Source organism: Callithrix jacchus, chromosome 3, assembly GCF_049354715.1.
Source record: "Callithrix jacchus isolate 240 chromosome 3, calJac240_pri, whole genome shotgun sequence".
NCBI classification, from domain to species: domain Eukaryota; kingdom Metazoa; phylum Chordata; class Mammalia; order Primates; family Cebidae; genus Callithrix; species Callithrix jacchus.
The window spans coordinates 138,544,908-138,568,953 of NC_133504.1; the positions used below are offsets into that span (position 1 = coordinate 138,544,908).

At 35.7% G+C, this 24,046-nt stretch overlaps 1 long non-coding RNA gene across 1 annotated transcript in view; it reads right to left on the reverse strand.

Moving 5' to 3' along the window:
- Positions 1-2,157: 2,157 nt before the first annotated feature.
- The window catches only part of LOC144581879 (uncharacterized), a 33,496-nt gene continuing 11,607 nt past the window's right edge, over positions 2,158-24,046 (reverse strand). The window contains exons 2-3 of the long non-coding RNA XR_013533295.1: positions 11,579-11,859; positions 2,158-2,617 (exon numbers count right to left, since the gene is read on the reverse strand). This is a non-coding gene — a long non-coding RNA (uncharacterized LOC144581879). The remainder of the gene's footprint in view (positions 2,618-11,578; positions 11,860-24,046) is intronic.

Below are 24,046 nucleotides of genomic sequence, written 5' to 3' on the forward strand. Positions count from 1 at the left end.
TACCTTGTAATACCATCACATCAAGAATTCAACATACAAATTTGCCAGGGGCACACACATTCAGTCAATAGCAGCCATTTTGTCTAAATATAAGAAAGAGAGAAAAAATAAACAGTTTTGATTTTTTGTTGTTGTTAGAAAGTTTGTCTCTCTATCCATCTTAAGTGAAATTGCTCTCAGCAACATTGAGGCTAAAGTAAGAATAAACATGAACATATCTCAATTTAAAAAACTTACATATAGAATTTTTATTATGCCAGCAGTAGCAATAAGCTTGGTTAAAATTGTAAAATTTGTGCTTTATCTTGAAAGAGAAACAAAAAACATGATGATCTTCTTTTAGTTTTCCTGTTAAGTAGTGGCATCAAAAGGGAAAAATAATTTCAATGGGCTTCTTTTTCAAAATAAGTTTTTAATGCTTGTGTGACCACTGGAAAAGCTGCTGGGTCAGTTTCATCTGTTATATTGTTAGTGTTTTGTCTCTCATAGCGCTTTGTTACCTTATCTTTGGGCTTGCTACATTTCAACCATACATAGTTTATGCTAATTAGGCTCCCAGAAAATACCACTAATTCAAATGTTATTCCAAATAAAGTCATGACTTACTAATTTATGACTGGAATATTTGGAACAGTGCTAAACTATAAAATAGCCCAGTTTTCTAACCTTAATATTCTGAATGATCATGCTTGGGAGATTTTGAGTGTCATTATTTGAGATATTCTAAATTTTTTGAAATGCTTGAGATGAGAGTTATAATAACTTTGCAGCACGTATGTTCCCATGGCAATTTGTGAAAGAAAATCAAGCCCTACTTTTCCTGCTAAAACCAACTTAATCCTTTGAATTAGAGAGGTATGTCCAAACTTATAACAGCTGAGATGCCAGAAAACACAAAATTTTGGAACTTTATCTCAAGATAAGATATAAGAGGAAAAAGTTGTTAAAGTACCATTTTTATAATTTATTTAGTCTCCCATAACCATTCTGCAACAAAGGAATGCAAATACCAAAAATATGAATTTAAGTTCGTTATCTGCCTCAAGCTCAATAAAGATTAAAAACCAAAATGATGAAATATCTTCCCTAAAAACATACAACAATTTTTCTTTTGTTGCAGACCATTGAATTGAAACACAGTGCAATTGTAACAGAAACCCCAGCCGATCCAACGTGGCATCGGAAGATCACATGCTCTCCATATTATACCAAATTGAAGCAAGGGGCTGGAACTTTGTACCCCTGTAGTCACTGAGTGGGGCTTCCCAAGGAGAAATTACTCCTTGAGCTAAGGGTAATTCTTAAAGAGTAGTTCGCTTTGCAGTTCAAGGATAGAGTACCTCAACCATGAAAATTATATAGGATTAGAAATCATGGTACCCATCGACTTCCTGATAGGAGACTGAGTATGTTTGTATAAAAGTACTTTTTTCTTTTTTTGAGATAGAGTCTCGCTCTGTCACCCAGGAGTACACTAGTAATATCTCTGCTCACTGCAACCTCTGCCTCCTCGGTTTGAGTGATTCTCATGCCTCTGCCTTCTGAGTAGCTGAGATTACTGGCATGTGCTACCATGCCAGGATAATTTTTGTATTTTTAGTAGAGTCAGGGTTTCACCATGTTGCCCAGGCTGGTCTTGAACTCCAGGCCTCAAGTGATTCACCTGCCTCAGCCTCCCAAAGCGCTGGGATTACAGGCATAAGCCACTGCACCCAGCCTAAAATTACATTTTAATTCAAGTTTTTCATAATTGTTAGCTTCCAATAATCGTAGCAACTACAGTAGTGAAATGGGAGAGTTCCCTGATTCACCTAGCAAGATGCAGTCTGCCTGTTTGATCGCCCCATAGCTCACACCTTTTATGGGAGAGGGAACACACAGTTGGGCAGTTGCAGGAACCAGGGCAAATACTTTTGGATTCTAGCTTCATGGCAGCATCTGGGGTGGGTGTCCGCAACTTTGGAAACCCAAGAGGGTGTATGATATAGTGTGCTCCTTTACCTTTACCATCTGTAGATGGCTTGTTTGTTAATCAGCTCAATGGACCCTCTGCCTTATTGCAAGGGCAGGGGGCCAGTGTGACAGCCTTCTGTATCCTGAGCTCTTGAAAGAATCTGAAATGTCCTGAAAGAATCTGATCACACATGGGCTCAAAGGATGAGTGAAAGGTTTTACTGAGTGGTGGAGGTGGCTCTCCGTGAGATGGATGGGAAGCTGAAAAGGGGGATGAAGTGGGAAATGACCTTCCCCTGGAGTTGGGCCACCCAACAGCTCAACTCTTCTCTGACTTCCCCAGCTGAAGTCCCCACATCGTCCAGATGTTCGTCCTCTTCTCGATTTCTCTGCCACATCATTTCACTGTCACTGATCCACTGGCCTTCTGGCCTGCTGGTCTGCTTGCCTCCTTGTCTCCCTGCTTGTGGGTCTCTTCAGGAGCATGGGGTTAGGGCTTTATGTGGGGACAGGATGGGTGGCATGGCAAGCCATAAGGCAACTTTTGGGGAGTGAAAACAGAAACGCCTGTCCTCGTTCAGAACCACTGGTTTTCAGGCTTTAGAGTGAGGCCTTTGCCAACGGAACTTCACTCTTCTCTCCAGTATTTCCCTGTCTTCTGTTCCTGTCAATCACAGTTGTATCTGTTATTAGTCCATCATTTCACAAAATGTTTTCTAAAAGTTGCTGTTGATTATTTTATCAGGCAAACTAACTTTGCTAGACTAAATTACTGGAAAATGAATAAATTAAGTAAATCTTACACTCTGGTATCACAATTATAATATAAAAGTTAAAAAACACAACCATCATAGCTTTTGTTTATTGCTTATTTCAGTATACTTCTTCTCATTAGCAATCAACTTTGATCAGGAAAAAGGGGCATAATAAGCTTTGGAGTTGGGCAGACTTACATTTGTATATGATTATCCATTCTATGTTATAACTTTGACAATTGATTATATCTTAACCTCTCTGAAATTTGTTTCTCAAATTTATATGCTGAGAATAAGCAATTATTTTTAAGGTTGATTTGATCTTATCTGTAAATTATATACTTTAAACCTTATCCATCCTAATTTTCCATGTTCTCAATTTTTTATAGTAATAATAAAATTCCCAAATTATCTGTCTTCCTCTACCTGGTGCTTATTTTTGTCTCTTCTTTTGTAAACAATCTTTTGAAAACTGATGTCTATACCAATGCTTCTCAAACTTTAATTTTCTGAGCAATCACATGAATACCTTATGAAAATGCAGAATTTGATGCAGTGGTTGTGAGGAGGTATCTGAGATTCTATATTTATAACTAGTTCCTAGATGAGGTTGATGTCATGGTCCATAGATCATCATTGGAATAGCAAGAATCTCTACGTACTGTCACCATGAGTTTATTTTCCATTGACCTTTTACCCCTCTGCCATCAGGCTCAGATAATAACACAACATTCACACCACTCCATTGCATGGGCTCTAATAATCTCTTTATAGTCATATCTAATGGATACTTTTTATTCTCTAACTTTGGTAAAGGCTTCAGCCTTTGATTGACAACGATGCTGATGGAACCATTATAAGGAGGGCATAAGTAGATAAATGCTACCCCATCAACAGGACTCCACAGCAGGTAGTGAAACCATGACTAATTTGTCTCACTGCAATTTAGAAGATTTCATCTTACCCATATAGTCATGCATTTCCTTCCCTCTTCATCTTTATTCCTTTACATGGTTAATCTCTCTTCAGCCTTTAAAATTAAATTTAGACTCAGCCCTCTGAGAAATATTTCAATTATAGAAAAACAGGAATGTTATAAAATTAAAAGAAAAGAAAAACAGTGCTTACATTTTAATCTGGAAAATAATACATACTGCTTTTTCTATTAAGATGTGATATGTAAAGAACTTTTTGGGGAATAATGTGAATCATGTGAGTTTGCATTGAGAAAGTCAAGAAAATGTAAGACATTGAGGTATTTTATTGGAGCAGATAGGTGTCCACATTCATCTCAGAAAAAGGAAAAGCATTGTCACATCATACCAACAAGTACAGTCACTCTCTGTCACCTTGCATATATCACACAAATGCACACATACACACATGTACATGTACAAACACACATATACACACTATTTGACTCAAAAGATCCAACTACTTTTATACTACTATGAGGACATAAATAATGTAAAAATAAGGGTGACACGAAACCCACACTAAATAAGATCATTTATTTAAGTATTTATGGGAAGGATTTGAGGTCAATTTCAAACTGAAAATTTTCAAGTGAGTTGTAGATTGGAGAGAGGAAATGAAAAGATTGAGTTTCTTATCTAATTAGTCAAACGTGTAGCATCTTGTTGGAACTGAACTAATTCTACAAAAGAGAAGTAGATACAACCTACATACATGTACAGCAGTAGAAAACATATCTATTATTATTTTTTTTTTTGAGAAACTAAAGCACAAACCAGTTAATAAGCTGCTAAACATCACACAGCCAGCAAGTAGCAATACTAGAGTCCAACTCAGGCATACTTACTCTAGAGCTTGCTTCTTTAAGCCCTAAAATATATCTCAGACACCCTCCTTGAAACGGGGGGCATACAAAACCTGGCAAAATATTTATGGGTCTCTGTCCCATGAAATATACTCTTCTTATATTTGGATATAACTTTTTGCCGAGACTTGAAGAGGACTAAATTGAATATATTAAAGAAGGCTATCAGAAGTATGAAGTTGAGTATGTTTAGTAATATTTATTCATTCCAAATTCAAATACACATTGATAGAATTAGAATCAATCTGAATTGCTGGGCTACACCATCAAAACCCTGTACACATAAACATACAGGTAAACATGCATTCACACAAAGGTGCGAGAGGACTCACATTTAATAAGCAGAAAGTACCTTCTCTAAATCACAAGTATGCAAAAAGAGAAGTTTAAATGGTTTAATATATAAAATGGCTACTCAGAAGCCATTATTTGTAAGAATGACATTTATTACTCTGAGCACTTCATTACTTTGGCCACATCCCGAAGCAATCTTTAATAATTTCCATAATGGAATGAAAAGATCAGAACTATAATGAACCCCTAGAAATTTTTATTAGGCAAAATAGATATTTGCACCTCTGAGTTTGCATTCATTTTTTTAAAAACCTTACAACAATCATATCAGATATTTAAAAAAAAACAGTTTAGTTTTGATCAATCAGATCAAATACTGGCTATTTTTGAGGATTCAACAGACATAGAAGGAAGGGCCAAAATAAATGTAAAATTCTTGTATTTTTTCTTTCTTTTACAACAGAGTTTGGACACTTGTAATAACTATAGAAATAATATTAAATCAATCTCTTTTGGTTTTACTGGACACTAAGGGGCATGAAAAGATTGTCACTACTGGATCTTAGATTGAAGTACATATAGGGTTATCTCAGTGACCTCATCCAAGAATTGAAGTCCTGAGCTTACCCTTTCCTATAAAATGTTTGCCAGAAATTAGTGAATTCACTGTTGTCAATCAAGCACTTGGGCAGATTTACAGTCAGTAAATTAGACCCATAAGTAATGTGGTTGAATTTTTATAGTCTTGAAACTATTCAGAAAACAGAACAAAAATATTTATAGCTATTAAACTGGCATAGATTTTGGTGTGGAGTGGCAAAAAAACATAGTATTGAAGTTTTCAGATTGAAATTAGAAAATCGATAAGTAGGCAAGGCCTGACCTTTATTTTTATAGATCTTCTGGCCACACATAAAAAACAAAATCTCTATTACAAAATCATCCTTAAAAACAGTCACCTTCCCTTTCATAATCACATACATGTGTACACATCTAAACAAAATAAAATAAGACCATGTCTTAAAAAAGTATAGATAAGTTCTTCATGGATTTAAGAAGGTGTGTAAGATAGATCATATAAAGTTTCTATTCTTTTAGATTACTAAAGTGTGAAGAGGGTAGGTAGGCAGAGAAGGAAAATACACATGCAATTTTATAGAGCTTTTTTTTTTTAAGCTGTTTACAGTCTTTTTTTTTTAAAACGGGACATTTTCAAATACGACATAGAATTGGAGTGCAATAAATGTTACATAACAACTATTCTCTGTTAATGGTTCAGTCTTAGCGAATTGTTTTTAACTGTAAGCTGCTTGAAATCCTTTTAGTAAAAGGTGAAATATAAACGCAGAAATAAATAAACAAGAGACACTGTAACACTAGTTTATACTCCTTACTTAAAGTAATAGTGAATTCAACTCTTGTAAGAAAACAAATTTCACCTACAAACTTGAACATCTTACTACTGAGTCGTAGCCGCTCTCCTCTGAACACACCTCCTCACAATGTGATTTCCGCCTCACCTTGGCCTCTCTATTCAAAATAGCAAATAGGCTGGCCTGTAATCCCAGCACTTTGGGAGGCCGAGGCGGGCAGATCATGAGGTCACAGTATCGAGAGCAATCTGGCTATGGTGAAACCCTGTCTCTACTAAAATACAAAAAATTAGCCAGGTGTGGTGGTGCGCGCCTGTAGTCCCAGCTACTTAGGAGGCTGAGGCAGGGGAATCGCTTGAATCCGGGAGACAGAGGTTGCCGTGAGCCGAGATTGCACCACTGTACTCCAGCCTGGCAAAAGAGCAAGACTCTGCTGTCTCGGGGGGGGGGGGGGGGATCCATGACAAATTGTAAAATTAGGTAGTTTGGTGTTTGTTTTTTGTTTGTTTGTTCTTTTGAATCAGGCGCAATGGCTCATGCCTGTAATACCAACACTTTTTGAGGCTGAGGCCAGTGGATTGCTTGAGCCCAAGAGTTTGAGACCACCCTTGGAAACATGGTGAGATGTGATATCCTGTCTCTACAAAAAATAAAATAAAATAATTAACCAGATGTGGTGGCGTGTGTCTGTGGTCCCTGCTACTTGGGAGGCCGAGGTAGGAAGATTGCCAGAAGGTCAAGGCTGCAGAGTAGTAATCAGGCCTCTACTGAACTCCAGCCTGGGCAACAAGGCAGGAAAGACTCTGTCATTAAAAAAAAAAAAAAAAAAGCCGGGCGCGGTGGCTCAAGCCTATAATCCCTGCACTTTGGGCGACCGAGGAGGGTGGATCACGAGGTCAAGTGATCGAGACCATCCTGGTCAACATGGTGAAACCCCGTCTCTACTAAAAATACAAAAAAAAATTAGCTGGGCACGGTGGCGTATGCCTGTAATCCCAGCTACTCAGGAGGCTGAGGCAGGAGAATTGCCTGAACCCAGGAGGCGGAGATTGCGGTGAGCTGAGATCGAGCCATTGCACTCCAGCCTGGGTAACAAGAGCGAAACTCCATCTCAAAAAAAAAAAAAAAAAAGTGTGTTTTTTGGTTTGTTTTGGCTTTTTTGATGGGGAAAGGAGGACTAATAATAAACTCACTTTAGTTCAACTTTATGCAATAAGAGGTTAGTAAAAGTGCTATTTCACAATGCAGGAGGGCTCGGGAATATAATAGACTAGTTAAAATCTACTTTAAATTGTGGGGAAAAACACATTGTAACTTACATAACCTATTTCAACTTAAATATAAAAGTGTATATTTGTTTGCCAAATATTGATATAAAGACAAATATGGATGGAACATTTGTTCCTCAATCTTTTAGAATTGACTTGCTCATATCTAATTCCCCAGTACTTTTAAAAATCTTCTTTCTTTCTTTTCAAAGTATGGAACTTCGTTTTATGGCAATGACAATTGCTCATAATTATGCACTCATATTCTACTGATTTTCAAAATAGGTGATTGAATTGAGTAATTCAACTTAATGATGACCAGCTGGCATAATGGGGAACAAACAAGGCTGACTCTAGTTAAGCCCTGACTGAAATGCAGGACCAGGAGTGAGTGGAGGATACTAGACAGGGTCCTACTAGCCATAAATGCTCACCCATGACTGCAACGAGAAGTCACTACAATATGACTTTCAGAGGAAATGGAGAATGTTGTTTAATCCTGTCAATCAGTAAAGTGCAGGTGGCTTAATACGGCTCCAATATATTTCTGATTAGGTTACCGTGGTGCCTTGTGAAATATAAAATCAGGAGTGCAGCTGGGACTCAGGCAGAAGTCAGGACCATGGACTGCAAGAAGCACAGAAGAAAACCTAGAAAGCTTCTGTGGAGAAGTAGTGGCGTAGCCACAGAAAGCTTCTGCTTGTGTGTCGCTACTTACATGTATTTTAGTATAGATGAGATTTCCTCGTGTCTGGTTCACTTAGGAGAAAATGAATGCCACTAACAGTTTCTGGGTTTAACCTCTTTTTTATCCTGGAAAAATTAAGGCTAAGCTGTAATATTTTGGGCTCCACTTCCAAAGGCTCAGAAAATCGCAGTTATTTATTAGGGGAACATCTTCGTTCATAACTATTTGCATTGGGAAGGTCAGGTTGTTTGGTATACACACAACTACTCTTTGAAAATATTTAGAAGTAGAGAGGATGGACACAACTTGGGAAAAATATTGAATGTTCAGTTCAGATACATTTTCTCTAACAATATAAAAATGGGGGAAAACCCACAGGGAATAAAGAAAATGTAAACTAGTGTTCCAGACAGAGAGAAAAAACCTGGGATTCAGAGGCTTAAAGACAAATAAACAGAAATGAGAGCAGGACAAGCTCACATTGAAGACTTTAGGACATGCTGGGAATTTTGACACAGTAGTTTGAGCAAAATGTACAGCCACTGAAGACTGTTGAGTAGAGGTGTGGATATATTTCTATTAATGTATTAAAGGATCATTCTGGTTGAAAATGGGTTCAGTGAAGACTTACAAAACAGGGATATCAGCTAAGAACCAGTGTAGACTACAGAAATCTTGTCATTATATTTAAAGTGCAGCAGTTATAATAGAAAAATTATATACACATATAGTAAAAATGTACTGGTCTATATTTGTAAAGACACTTTGTCTTTGTGGAATTGTAATCAAATTCAGGGAAAACAGCTTACATCAGAATTTGTTTTATTCATTGGATAACCGTGAAGAGAGATGGTTTTTAATAGAGGTAAACAAGGCGATCGTCTGTCATCAGCTCTATGAATACTCTTCACAAGATCTCCCCTTCAAAACTTATAAAAACTTATTGCTACCTGTAAAGTACTTTTCAAATAGTTTTTACTGTCATGCCAATTATTAGTAGTTCTACATACTATGGATGCATGAAAACTAAAGGCAGATGTTCCTTTGGCATGATTTAGACTCTTCTATGAAGAAGCTGGAAGGGTCTTCTCTTATTCTAGCATAATGTTTCAGAGCTTTTATTTTTGAATTATTTATGGACCTGAATGTAACTCCTGGAACAATCTTTAAATGTTCAGTGCCTTAATTTTTTTAATATTTAAAATAAGATATTATGACCTATTTTATAGAGTTATTTTGAAGTCTCAGTCTTTAATTGCCTTGTCCTATGCCTACTGCGTAAAAACCCTCAATAAATGACACTTATATGTAATTCCAGGATTAATTTTCCATAGTAAAAGTGGTTGACTTATAAGATAGCAAGTAATAACAAGATATGCAAAATGTTTTCACATGAATTTCTATTGCATTCAATCAGTTTACAAACTAAAGCTTAGTGGACAATGAAATTGCTATCAGCAGATAAAAGTAGGTTTGGGTCAGGTTTCCCAAAGGGACATCAAATGAGTCCCTTAGACTCATTTCAAAGAGTGAAATAGAGACATGAATTACCTTAAGAAAAAAATGAGATGATTTTAATAATACCTGTAGGCTGAAGCTGAACAGAAAGTTTACTACAAAATGAGACAATCGTACATACAAACTGCTTTCTCCTCCCCTCTCTGGAACTGTGGGAAACCTCTCCGTGTTGCCTCTTAGTTGCCACTCATCCGCTTTATTATCTCTCCTTACTGCTCTGTTTTCTCTGCAAACTTAGTCTCTACTCAAGCATAACTTCAGCTTTCTCTGAATCTTCTGTTACTTTTGTCCCTACACCTATTGCCAATTAACAAACTTCACATTTTTAGATTACTCAGCTCCAAGTGGGCTGTTTCATACAAAGATACAATAAGCCAGAGCACAGGAGATAATCATACAACTTGTGTTCATTTCTTTACATCCTGTCAATTGTTAACTAGCATCTGTGTGCAACTATATTTTGAGTAAACCCTATTTATGAAAAAAAGCATTATCTAGTGGAAGCCATTGCCAAACCAAGCTCATTTTAAGGCCATGAAATAAAGCTAATAGGTAGTGTCCATTATCAATTCTTCTTTACCATCAAATATTGTTAGTAACTTCTGAAATAGTGTTACCACCGGTTTACTTATAATGTGAAGATATAATGAGCTAGTTACTCAAATACTAAATTATAGAGAAAGTTTAGCCAATTAAGGGGGTGAGAGTAGAGCTATTTAGAACTTAAACCAGATTATAGTCATTTAAATTGTGTTGGCTTATCCTAGTTGTTAGAAGTCAGAGTCAGTACTCTCCTTTCTTTTTACCTCGCAGAAGACTAATATCTCCCTTCATAATTTGAGTGAGCCCCACAGAGGCTCTCAAAAGCATTCAGGTAATCCCTCTATCCTTACAGAAATTTCTATCTAGCTGTATTCCTCCCTAGCAGCCATTTGGTTGATATTTGCTGCTTATAAATTTCTCCAGAGAGGTGCATCACCTCTGATCTGCTTCCTGAGCTTGCTGAAAAAGCACCTTGCTGGTATATTACAGAGTTGCAAATCCTCAAGGTGCCAAAACTCACAATAAAAGGTGCTCTGTTTATTCTTATATTCAGTGCACCTTTATGGAAGCTCTGTTGAGTTCTGGGACTGTATGAGGTATAGGGGATGTAGCAATAAACAAGTGTAAGACTTGGCTTGAGGAGTTTATAATCTAGAGAAAAAGAAAGAAAATTTTAAAGTTCCTGCTACAGCTATTAGGATAGCTACTTAAAAAAATAAGCAAAACAAACAAACAAATAAAAAAATGAATGTTGGTGAGAATGTGGTGAAAACAAGTCGTGTGCCCTGTTGGCGGGACTGTGAAACAGTGCAGCTGCTATTGAAAGCAGTACTTAGATTTCTCCAAAAAATTAACCATAGAATTACCATGTAATCCATCAAATTTACTTCTGGGTAAAGTTACATCCAAAATAATTGAAGTCAAGATGTTCATAGAAGCATAATCCACAAGAACCTAAAGGGGAAAACAGTCCCGTCTACTGATGAATAGAAGGATAAGCAAAAGATGGCATATACATACAATGGAACATTATTCAAACTTAAAAAGGAAGCAAATTCTGACGTATGCTGCAACGTGTGGGAATCTTTAAAAAGTATACCAAATGAAATAAGTCAGTCACAAAAAAGACAAATATTTTATAATTTTATGTATCCGAGGTTCATGGTATAGTCAAATTCATAAAGATAGAAAATAGTAACTAGAGGCTATGGGAGAGGTAAATAAGGAGTTGTTTTTCAGTGGGCATAGAGTGTTAGTTTTGTATTATGAAAAAAGTTCTGGATATTTGTTGCAAACAATGTGAATATATTTAACAATACTGAACTGTACACTGAAAAATAGCTAACCTGGGTGAGGTGGCTAACACCCATAGTGCCACTGCTCTGCAAAGTAGAGGCAAGAGAATCCCTGAAGACCAGGAGTTCAACATCTGGTCTTGAACCGAGGAATGAGGCCAGACCCCCATCTCCGCAAAAAATTTGAAAATCAGCAGGTATGGTGGCACATGCCTGTAGTCCCAGTCACTTGGCAGTCACTTGGCAGGTGTGAGAATTGCTTGAGGCTAGGCGTTCAAGGGTGTAGTGGTCTACATTATTGCCACTATGCTCCAGTCTGGGTAACAGAGACTCTGTCTCAAAAAAAAAAAAAAAGAGGTAAGATGATAAATTTTAGACTATGTGTATTTTATCACAATTAATTCTCTCTCTCTCTCTCTCTCTCTCTCTCTCTCTCTCTCTCTCTCTCTCTCTCTCTCTCTCTCTTAAAGTCCATGTTTTGTTTCTGGAGCTCTACAGAATTTCCTGTAATAAAGACACCACCACCCCAACTGTGCTTACATAGTCCCACTTACTGCACAGGCCCAGATTCTTCTGCACAGGTCCCAGATTTTTCAAAAGACCATCTTCAAAACAGCGTTTATGTAAAACATTTTTAGGGAATTCAGAGCTAATATCTAAAGTAAATAATATTTCTCTTTTCTTTGGGTACCACAAGAACCTCCTTGTTTCAACTTATCACATTTCTACTGCTGATGGCATCTTGCAAGTGGATGCCAGGTGAGTCAGAAGGGAGGAGTGTTGATGGCCCCACATGCCCAGTTGGCTTCATCTGAGTTGAGCCAGATGTATTATCCCTTAAATGGTTTATTCTCTTCCTTACACTTTGGCAAAATATTTATTAATACAGAATTTCATATAAACAAGCTAGCCAAATATAAGAAGCCACTGTCCTCATTTAATATTCCAGTCTTAAATAAATACATTATGTTAATCAAAATTGAATTTAAAAGTTTAATTAATTTGTGACAGCATCATAGAATGTTAAAGGCAACTTTCACTAAGATTTACAACTGACTAGACAGCACTGTAAATGGTTTAAATGTATTTTCTCACTTAATCTTCACAAAAATTCTATAAGCTGGTACTATAATGATCTATCTGATTGTGAAAATGAGGAAAAAGTTCCAGAGACATTAGGAAACATGCCCAATGTCAGGCATGAATGATGGACTGTAATTTTTACCTTAGCAAATTGGTTTCTAATCAAGCAATCTTAATCATTACTGTGCACTACTGGATGAAGAAATTAAGACAAAGTGGTTAAGTGAGTTCTGGAGATGATACAACCATATAATAGAAGAGCCGACTTCTTATCCCTACTCCAGTGACTTTCTTCCTTTTTCATATTCAAACCCATCACAGTAACCACTTTGCAATCTCTCAATAAGACAAAGTATTCCCACTGACTATTATAAGATGATCTTCCCTGCTCTTCATGGTTTGAGGAGATAGAATTTAGAGGATGGACCTTAGCAACCATACATTATACCCCTTTGTCACTTATTCTTTTCTTCTTCGTGTTGGTCAAATTATAACATTTGTTTATTTATTTTACTCTAGTTAATTTACAGCTTACCATTAACAGCAAACACCATTTTTCTTCCTCTTGCCCTAAATGTTATCATTATTTAGACAAAAATTTTAAGTGGTAAAGTTAAATTAAAGCACAGCTAGTATATAATTATAATTTTCATACATGTTAAATTAAAATATATTTCTTTTTATATTATGCATTATTTTCTCACATGCTAACTAGAGAACATTGTAATATATTTATTTCTTTTTTTTTTTTTGAGGTGGAGTCTTACTCTATTGCCCAGGCTGTAGTACAGTGGTGCAGTCTTGGCTCACTGCAATCTCCGCCTCCAGGTTCAAGCAATTATCTTGCCTCAGCTGCCCTAGGAGCTGGGAATACAGGCACACACCACCATGCCCAGCTGATTTTTGTATTTTTAATAGAGACAGGGTTTCACCACGTTGGTCAGGCTGTTCTCAAACACCTAACCTGGTGATCCACCTGCTTTGACCTCCCAAAATGCTGGGATTACAGTTGTGAGCCACTGCTCCCGGCCAAGAACACTGTAATATATTTCTTATGTATCCCTGGTGCTTCATTGATGGTAATATTTCTAAGTTTTTTCTTTTTTTCTTATATGAGATAACTTTTCATTTGTCCTTAGACTTAGTAGCTAATAGATCAAGTTTTTGAGAAAAACATTACACAGAAATAAATTTAGAATAAATGAGAGTACATTAGGAAAACTGAAAAGAGCCAGTATAAACACAAGTTACCCATTCATCACTGTTATTTGACTGGTGCAACTACACTATGATTTGGCACTTTAACTTCTCCCAAACCTTAAGAAACTAGTTGATCTTGTTGAACACATCACATGTCACCAAAGGCCTGTCATATTGCTCTGAGCAGGTACTATCACTTTAATAAGGTATAGAAAACAATGTATTTTGTTTGTATTGTTTGCTGTGTATAAATATGCAAAGAAAAGATCTTGATAGACTTATTCTTTATTTTCAAGTAAACAACTGCTTTAAGTCACTTACAGTCTACCAAAGCAAAATCAGAACTCTGTTATTTGAAATCTGATCACATCTGTGTTCGCATGTAGCATTGCAATTTAATCAATAGTCAAAAAACTATTCTGAAATAATAGCAATCATTAGAGTTGTCTAAGCAATTCCTACTTTCTTTCAAATAGATTTACTAATAGAGAAAAAAAGAAGAGAAAACATAGAAAACTACTTTGAGTTACAGTTTTTTCTTTTTTCATTATTATTCTCAAGGGGGAATAGTACAAAGGTGAGGTAATGTAAGCTGGTCATAAAACGTTCCAACTAAAAAAACATATCGGCATGAAGAAAATTACTTTTGTCTGAGCTAAAGAGAAAAATATAAAATTGTGTTCTCTTGGGGATGAAACTAAGGCTCCAATTCTATCATTACTGAAAGAAAACAATCCTAGTGTAAGGGTCAAACTTGTTTCTGTAAAAAAGTAGCAGATTATTCTGTTATTAGTGTCTGAAAACCCTTAACCCTTACCTTCACTCCTATTCAACAGCCTTAAAAATCTTGATGTCTTGTATCTATCCACCAGGATATGTGAAATTCTGTAATGTTATACATTAAAAGATACATAGATATATATGTGTGAGAAAATTTTTAAGCAATTTTAGTGGTGAGTCTATTTTGAGGTAAGAAATCTTAAATTGCAGTTTCTATTAACTTATCTGAGAACACAGTGATATAATTAAATCCAATCAATAGCATATACGCATTTGGGTTTCCCCTGCTCTTCTGCGATGGGCTAGAGTCCTACTCACTTGCTCTCCTCCTCTTTGAATACAAGGTTAGACCCACATTTATAAGGTTCTTGAGGTTGCTTGGAAGTTTCGTCATGGCCATCGAACAAGTTGAAATAGTAAGCACAAATTTAAAAAATCAAATGTTGGTCTAAATAGATGGCTCTTCCAATTAACTAACCTAGTTAGATTCAGACCTTGGCTCATGTAAGGTATCTATAACACTGATATTAAAGAGTTCAAAATGAAGTGGGCAGCATTAATGCCAGAACAATGAAGATAACACCAGTAATTTGCCAAAATTATCTAAATAGTAATATAATTGACAGAATCCAGAAACCATAAAGTATGCCCTGCCCAAATCTCAGTAATATGGCTGAGATTTGGGCAGGGCATACTACAAACAGCTTCATTTGGTAGGAATATGTATCTTCATGTATTATAGCATAGAAACTGTTATGCACACTCACTGAGGCCTCAATCAATATTGCTTCAATATGATGATGATTATCATTATAATACACAGTTGATCAGTATTTCAGTGTTTTAGAGGAAATCTTGCTTTCTAGCCAAGGAATAAACTGTATCTGCTTGTTTTATTCAAAACCAAAAAAATTTAAGACACTAAATATGGTTGAAAAATGTTCAAGCCTATTTTATTTATTTATTGAGACAAGTTCTCCCTGTATTACCCTGGCTGGAGTGCAGTGAGTGATCATGGCTCTCTGCAGCCTCAGCCACCTGGGCTCAAGCAATTCTCCTACCTCAGCCTTCTGTGTAGCTGGGACCACAGGCATATGCCACCATGCCCAGATATTGTTTTTAAATTATTATTATTTATAGAGATGAGGTCTTTGTTACCCAGACTGGTCTTCGACTCCTGGGCTCAAGGCATCCTCCTGCCTCAGCCTGGCAGGCCTATTTTAAATACTAATGATCACTAGAGAATTTTGACAATAGAGATGTACTTTTTTTTTTCTATGTAGAGGACAAGATCCACAATTGTAGGCCATTGTTTTGTTTTTGTTTTGTTTTGTTTTGTTTTTGTTTTTTGTTTACTTTTGGTTTTCCCCCAAATCATCATTTAGTTGTTATATCAATTTGGACCCTGACATTTAGTAAATCAAAGGCATTCATCAGAGAGGGATTTTTAGAGAGATTTGGAAAAAGGCTATGGTTTCCCATATTTAAGCTTAATATTCTGTATTAGGCCATACAACTTTTAAAACTGTGTCAATTCAGGTCACCAAAGACAGAGCGTACACAAATTATGACAAATTGTGACAAGGAGGATTTTGTAAAGAGGTAACATACAAATTTTAAAGCACAAGGAAAAGCGCAAAAGATTATATAGTACCCTATGGCTAATACAAGTGGAGCACCATTCCTACCCAACAGGCTGAAGAAGAAAGGGGTTCATTTGAAGTTTGAAAAGTCTTTATGGAAAATTCCTCATCTTAAGGAGTTGAAATCTTAAGACCAACATAGTCAAGAGACTCAGTTGGATCCTAGCTACATTATAATGATGGGAATAGAGTAATAAGGACATATTACCTCATTCTCCTTTTCCAATGTATTGACTGGCACCCTCCCACCACCTCCCCTGCCACCCCCGCCAAGGGTTATACCTATCAGAAACCTGAAAGGGGAAACCTATTCATGCAGTGCATATATGTTAGCTTACTGGTGGAGAGGTGGGAAGTAGAGGCCCAGGGAGAAAGAAGAAGAAAACATCCAGCATATAAATCAGAAAACAATCATCTTTTCAAACCTAATGAACATGCAACTATTTATTTAGAACTAAGCTGGAACATGTGTGAGTTCTGATATTTGTTTCTGAAGAAGAAAATTAATTTGAAAAAGACAAGACTATTTAAATGTTCCAAGTATCCACTCCATACAGGCTGTTTAGTATATTTTAGAAGCTAAGCAAGCAAATTTTGGAGTTAAACTGTCTGGGTTTGAATCCTACATTAACTCTTGATTTTTGTGACACTGCACAAATTATTTAGCTTCTCTGTACATCAATTTCTTCCTCTGTTTGGTGAGTGTATTATAGGTACTAATTCAAAGAAGTGTTTTGTGTGTTTAAGATGATAAATGTAAATGTCATGTGCAGAATTAAAAGCAAATCTCAAAAATAGCAGCTATCATTATCATGATAACTTTTAGGTACATTAGCAAAAAGAAAAATGTGTACAAAGGATGAACTCTACCAATCCAGAATCTTGAAGCTTTCTCCTCCTAATTTCCTGTAAGTTATTTTAGGCTGAAGCATCATGGCAGGTGAAGATACAATGCTGAACCCAGCTAGGTTTATCACTAGCTTCTTGAAAACTCTTGGTGCAAATTGGAATTAACAGAGACTTGTTGGAAATTTTTTTCTAAAGAACGTGTTAATGACAAGCGCAGGTGAAGTCAAGATGGGTCTATTTCTGCTGAGTGTAAGCTCCTTGGAAAAGTAATCAGTGGGAATCTGCAAATGCACCTCTATAATGGTTTTGATGAGAACACTGTTCTGTATTGCCCTTCTGGAATCAGATGATGCCATTTTTCATATTCTGAAAGGAGCACCATAAGAGGTCAATGCAGAAACAACATCCTCTCATAAATCTTTGCTCTTTTATGCAGTTAATCAAAAGAAGTCTGGAGAACAGGCGGATTATCTGTGCATGGTTTACTTCGTGGGTTATAAGGTTCATGAAAAAAAAAAAAAAACATTTACCTGCTCAAAAATTGCAAGCTATCCAAAGCCCCTGCTGGCTGTCACGTCCTCCTGAAGAGGCAAGCATATTTGTCATTGTGCTGGATGTTAGCTAAGTATGGCTTCTATAAGCAATGCTTTACAAACTAGACTCTCTTACAGGAAAGAGGCTGAGATTTGAATGAAGTATGTTTCCAATATCTTGATTTTCTGACTGGCTTGATTTTATAATACAGTACAGTATTATAGGATAATTAATATTTCTACAGCTGTGTTTTATGTAACCAAGGTCTATCTTGATAAGATTTCAAAATAACTTTTATTCTTATTAATCAAGACTAACATGGTCAGAACAGACTATACAATAAAAGACAACTGTGCAGTGACTTGTATTTCCTGTGATTCCCCCCACACAATCTCTAAACATAGCACTAATAGGTTTTCTGAAAAGCAGAGCAACTTATTTACTTATCCTACAATAGTATCCCATAAAGATGTATTTTTGCTTTGCAAAATTATTCACTTATATCTTAGAATTGTTAAATGGTGGATGTATTCATTTGTGAGGGCTGCCATAACAAAATATCACAGACTGTGTGGGTTCAATGAAAGAAATTAATTTTCTCACACTTCTGAAGGCTAGAAGTAAGTCTAAGATCAAGATGTCATCAAGTTGTTTCTTTTAAGATCTGTCTCCTTAACGTGTAGAGGATGTCTTTACATGGCCTTCCCTCTTTGTATGTCCATATTCTAATCTTCTCTTCTTACAAGGACACAACTCATGCTGGACTAGGGATACCTTCCTGCATTATTTATTCTTAATTACTTTTTAAAATACCTTATCTTCAAACAGTCACATTTTCTGGTACTAAGGGTTAGAACATCCACGTACAGATTTTGGGTGGACGTAGTCCCCTAAAGAGTTAGCCTATAACAGTTGACTATCATATGAAGTGGTTAAATATATTCTGAAATGACCAGTATAAAACATCATATAAGGAAGTTGTCCAGAACTGAATTTGTGAATCATGAAACACAGTATGTCCAATACCATTTCCAGTCTTTGCATCGGCTGTTCTCTCTGATTGGAATGCTTTTTCCAGGATAGTTCTAGGCACACTCCCTTACCTCTCTAAGCCTTTACTCACTGTCCTCTTTTCAAGGATTCATTTCCTGACTTATAATTGAACACCCTGCCCCATATTCTCCATCATTCTTTCCTCTAATGTTCTACAAAGCACTTATTGCCTACTAAATCCCTACCACTTGACTTATGTTTTCTATTGTTCATCACTATCAATTAAACTTTAAGTTCTGTGGACATAAGAGTTTTTGTTCTATACATTTACTGGGGTACCCCTGACATTTTACATGTAATAGGAGATAAGTGAATATTTGTTAAAGTAAAATGGTTTCATAAATGACACTGCCTTCTATTAACTAAGAATAAATACTAATTTATTCTCCTTGAGTTTTCTAAGAACTAGTTATGCTTTAATATTATCTGTATGGTATTTTTGGAGTTTAAATGCATCAAAGTCTCAAATTTCCAGATTTCTTCAGCAAGCAAAAACCTTGTGCCAAAGTGATACTAAAAATTCCAGGCACACTCATTTGAAGCAGATATTGATTTAAAGCATCTTTTCAAGTACCCTGGAGTGTCAAAGAAGAATGTGACAATGACTGTAATTTTTGTGAAGAGTAATATTGAGGTTTAAAACCGGGGTCAATGACTAGATGGATGAGATGAGGTTGGTTGAGATGGGAAATTAATTCCAGATTAACAATTCAGGGTTAAGCTGCTTGATGCACAATGGTGACAATCTAAGTTATTAAATAAGGTAATGGCTTGAAAAATGAACAAAATGAATATAATATGAACCCAAGAAGGTAAAGACAGAGAAATGGAGATTTGGGAGCAATGAACATTTATATTGGCTGTCCTATTTTAGGTTGCTTAGGAGATTTGTTTATTTGCATAGAAAGAATTAAAAAGGGGACAGGTTGAGCTTGGCCAATCATCTTTGGTTTTTGAGCATCATCAGACTCATAGTGCATACTTCATCATAATTTAATAATATAAAAAAGTCTCTTTTATAAAACCATGTATTTAATAAGTATGATTAGATCATAGTTGATATATGAGTTCAAGTAACAAAGGCAGCAGCTTGGTTTTATGGAAAGATGAAAGCAGATTGACATCCTCAATTCTACACCTAACACTAACATATTCTAATTATACAATTTTTTGAGGTCTCAACATCGGTTACATAGAAGTTTCAACAAAATGAGACACAATTTGTGAGTGTGTGTTTCTATTATTATTTTCTACTGAACTTTAGTGAAACCCCTTTTCTTATCTCTTTGTGACACATAAGGCCATTTTAGCCATTTCAGTAATTTTTTTTAGTTGATAAAACTTACCCTTGACTAGTTTAAAAAGGAAATTTAATGTTGAAACTTTTAACTTTACTCTTGGTGGCAGACAGATGCAAATAAGGGATTTTGAGCTGCTCTCTTATTTCTTCCCTTAACTCTTCTGTGTCTAGACACAGGAAGATCAAAGAAAAGGCTCTAGTATCTCTTTATTTAAAAGTCACAGATGTTAAAACCCTCCTTGTTGGTCCTAGAAGATTCTCTGACTAGTTCTTGTCAATACGTGTTCTCCATGTATCAAGCATCCAAATACAGGTCCTCACTGGGGTACACGCATGAATTATTTGGAGGGACTTAATGTGGTTCATCTCACAGTCTCTTCCTGCTGGTGTCACCTCACCTAGTAGAAAGCCCATCTTGAAAGGAATGACCACAGAATAGTTTTAACCCGATTATCTTCCAGTGCATCAACTGAATATACTGTAATTTCCATGTAAAATACTGGGCTTCCCCTAATTCTCATTCACTGCATACACAAATAAAGGGCAAATCAGAGTATTTTTGCTTGAACTATTATTACTTATAAAACATATTTTGTGGACTTTGTTCTCATTTGGTTTGAACATAGACAATCTAGCTTCTTTCTTCCACCAAGAAATGGCAGATCACCTCTCATTACAAATCTTAAATTCATAAGAATATGGCTGATTCCTTACTAAGAAATAATGTACCATAAATTCCTGATGATTAAGTTTCTGGACCTCTTATTTGCAAAGGTCTTAAGATAAGATCTAGAAATATATTTACATAGTTATTGGATTTATAAAATATGCAAATGGTAAAGGTATTTGTGTATGTGTAAGTGGAATTCCAAAATTATATGAGTTCCAGGTTCATAAAACCTAGAACCATCGTACATCCTACTCTATCTTCTCCTTGTGCTAGTTTTCTGCTGATACACTTGGTGAGAGATGGACTTGGTCCTCAGTCTTCAACTGTAAGTGTCCTCAGAATGTAAGAACCTTTACTATTAATCGGGTCCCAGTGTAGATTCAGGTATCAATCATGAAGCAACAAGAAAAGTTTCACTTAACCTCAGTTTCAACAATTTTGTCTGTACTATTTCCGAATGTTAGATTTTTACTTTGAAAATGATGAAACTGGTTAAATGACCTCTGCAATAACTCTAGTTCTGACACTTTGAGATAGAAAAGCAGGGTCTTATGTGTGCAGTAGTGTGAATCAGTAATGACTGGTGCGTCAGTGACTTCACAGGAAATGGGATGATGCTTTCTTGACACTTTCCATCTTTCCTCAGTCTGTTAAGCCTTTTCTCATTTTCTTTTCCGATCTAACTCGAACCTTTGATCAATATCCCAAATGACATTATTATCAGCATCGTTGTTTTCCTTGTTTTGTATTCTTTCTTTCTTGATTAAATTGAACAACAACTAGACCCAGATGACAAGTTCCACATTCCTGCTCCTAAACTGAAACAAGGTACCTCCTGGTACCCAATGTAGTTGTTAACAACAGAAATATTTCTTCACATAGACCTGGGTTTAAATTTTGCCTATGCTGCATGTAATTGTATGACATTAGAAAGCAAAATATCTCCATGATTTCCAGTTTCTTTCCTATGTCTAATGGTTGTGATGAGAATAAACCTGGTAGTATCTGTACAGGACTTAGCTTAGTACACTGTGCAAAATAAACATTCAATAAATGCCAACCTGAAATGCTAAATGTCACCATACATATGAATTCCAACATCCACTGAGCTTTGAAAGCTTCTCTAGTGCTTCTTTAATTTTTAATCCTGGAACTTTCCTTTATCCTATGAAATTGTTAAAAATTCCTCCTATTTCTGCACATTTTCTACCAACCAGTGGTTTTCTAATTCTCAACAAAGAATCTTTATTCATACTTCACTGAGAAAATAGATACTATTAAACCAAACATAATTATTTCTCCTAAGCCTCTTAAAACATGCATTTATATCTTTATGATTCTTATAATTTATTTTAGTATCAAAGGACAAATTTTCCTTAGATAACTTTTCTCTGGAAAACTTTGTCTCCATCTTCTTTAAAACATGAATCCATTTATTGTTTGCTTTGTCATACATATTTTCAATTTTACTTTTTCTACTCACTCCCTAAAACTGACAGCACTTAATTTTTTATTATTACTACTACTAGTCATTTTATCTTTCCTTTAATTACCTTGAATTATTTATATAATTAAAAATCTATGCAAGTTGTGAAAATATCAAAATGCAATAGTAAAGTGAGAATCCCTAGAGGCTTGAAGACAAATATGTTAGGAGACCTGTGGCAGTTTTACAATAGCTGCATAGTTTCTGATACCCCTCTCTTTAAGAGGTAGAGCCTAATTTTTTTTTCCACTGAGTGTGGGCTGAAATTACTGACTGGTCTCTAATAGAATAAACAACAATAATTTGCTGCACATTTCCAATAACTAAAATAATATAATTGAAGTGCTTATAACACAAAGAAATAATAAATGCTTGAAATGATGGATACCCCATTTATCCTGGGGTTATTATACATTGTGTGCCTGAATCAAAATATCTCATGTACCCCATAAATATGCACACCTACTATGTACCCATAAAAGTTTAAAAAATTTTATGCACAACCAAAAAATTGATAAATGTTCATTTATACCGAGGACTATAAATGATCAATCATGGATCAGTTTGAATCAAGACAAGTTTGTAAAAATTTCTTCTTGCAATAATAACAGTAAGGAATGTAATGACCATGATTACTAAGTATTAGCACCTTAATAGTTTATTAGGTGATATATAAAATCCCAACATTTAGTGGCTAAAATAAAAATAAAAAATTTCTGACAGTTTCTGTGGGCCAGGAATTCAGAAACACTTTGCTGAGTCCCTTTGGCTTAGGTTCCCATGAAGTTGCAGTGATGATGTCATCAGTGCCCAACATCATTAGAGACTTGACTAGGAAGGGAAGTTTTCACGCTTTTGGCAGGAGGCCTTGATTTCTCACCACAAAGTCCTCACCATTGCCTCACTTACTCTAAATGTAAGCCTTTGTTAAAACTGCTCATGTCATGACATCTTGCCTCCCCCAGAGCAAGTGACGAGAGAGAGAGGAAGAGAGAAGAGAGAGAGTCAACTTCTATGATCATGTCTCTAAAGCGGCAAAATACTTGATTATCCTTTCCTGTTCTTCACTCAGCAATAACGGTCAATCGTTTTTGTATTCAAATATTGCCTTTATGACAGTTTGCAGAGTACATTATGATAAATATACCTTTACAAATATTTCTGCTCAATTAGTGTGTAAACATCTTATGGAAGAACCATTTTGTTTTTTCTTAGGCACTTATTATGTCATTCAACAAATATTCATAAAATGTCTTCCACTGTGTTTTATTAAAATTTGCATGTCATATACTGGGGTAAAGGTTCAGAGAGAAATCAACCGGCAAAAAGAGATTAATAAGGGAAAAGGCATACAAATTTATTAAAAAACACACAAGAAGAACCATACAGTGATTACTCCCAATACCCCTAAAAAGGTTCGGAAGTTTATATATTATCTTAAGGTTTTAGAAAGCATAGGTTATTAAAACATAGTAAAGCAGGTTATAGTGGCACAACAGATTATGGGAGAGGAGAAAAAAGGAGACACGGCTGGAAAAGGTGATCTCCTTATGTAGATAAAATCTCACAGGTGGCAGCTCTCAGAGAGAATAGGTGGTGTGTCTCAGATCTTTTAAGGTGTCAGACTATCTGTTAATCTTTCCGGGAGAAGGTTTGAGAGAAAGCCTGACTGCATCACTGCAGGTTTTCTATACGTGCAAATCTCCCTCACAAAAGACAGCTTTGTGGGGGTAATTCTGTTCGCAGACCCTCTGAAAAGTCATCTCAAAATATGTCAAATACATATGTTTTGCGGTAAAATACTTTTATTTATTTCACATAGATGGTAAAATATAATGTATTATTTTATGAAAATAAAAATAAATATTTTTAATTGATCTATGACCTACTATCAACTATAAAGTGCACTTTTTGTAAAGAT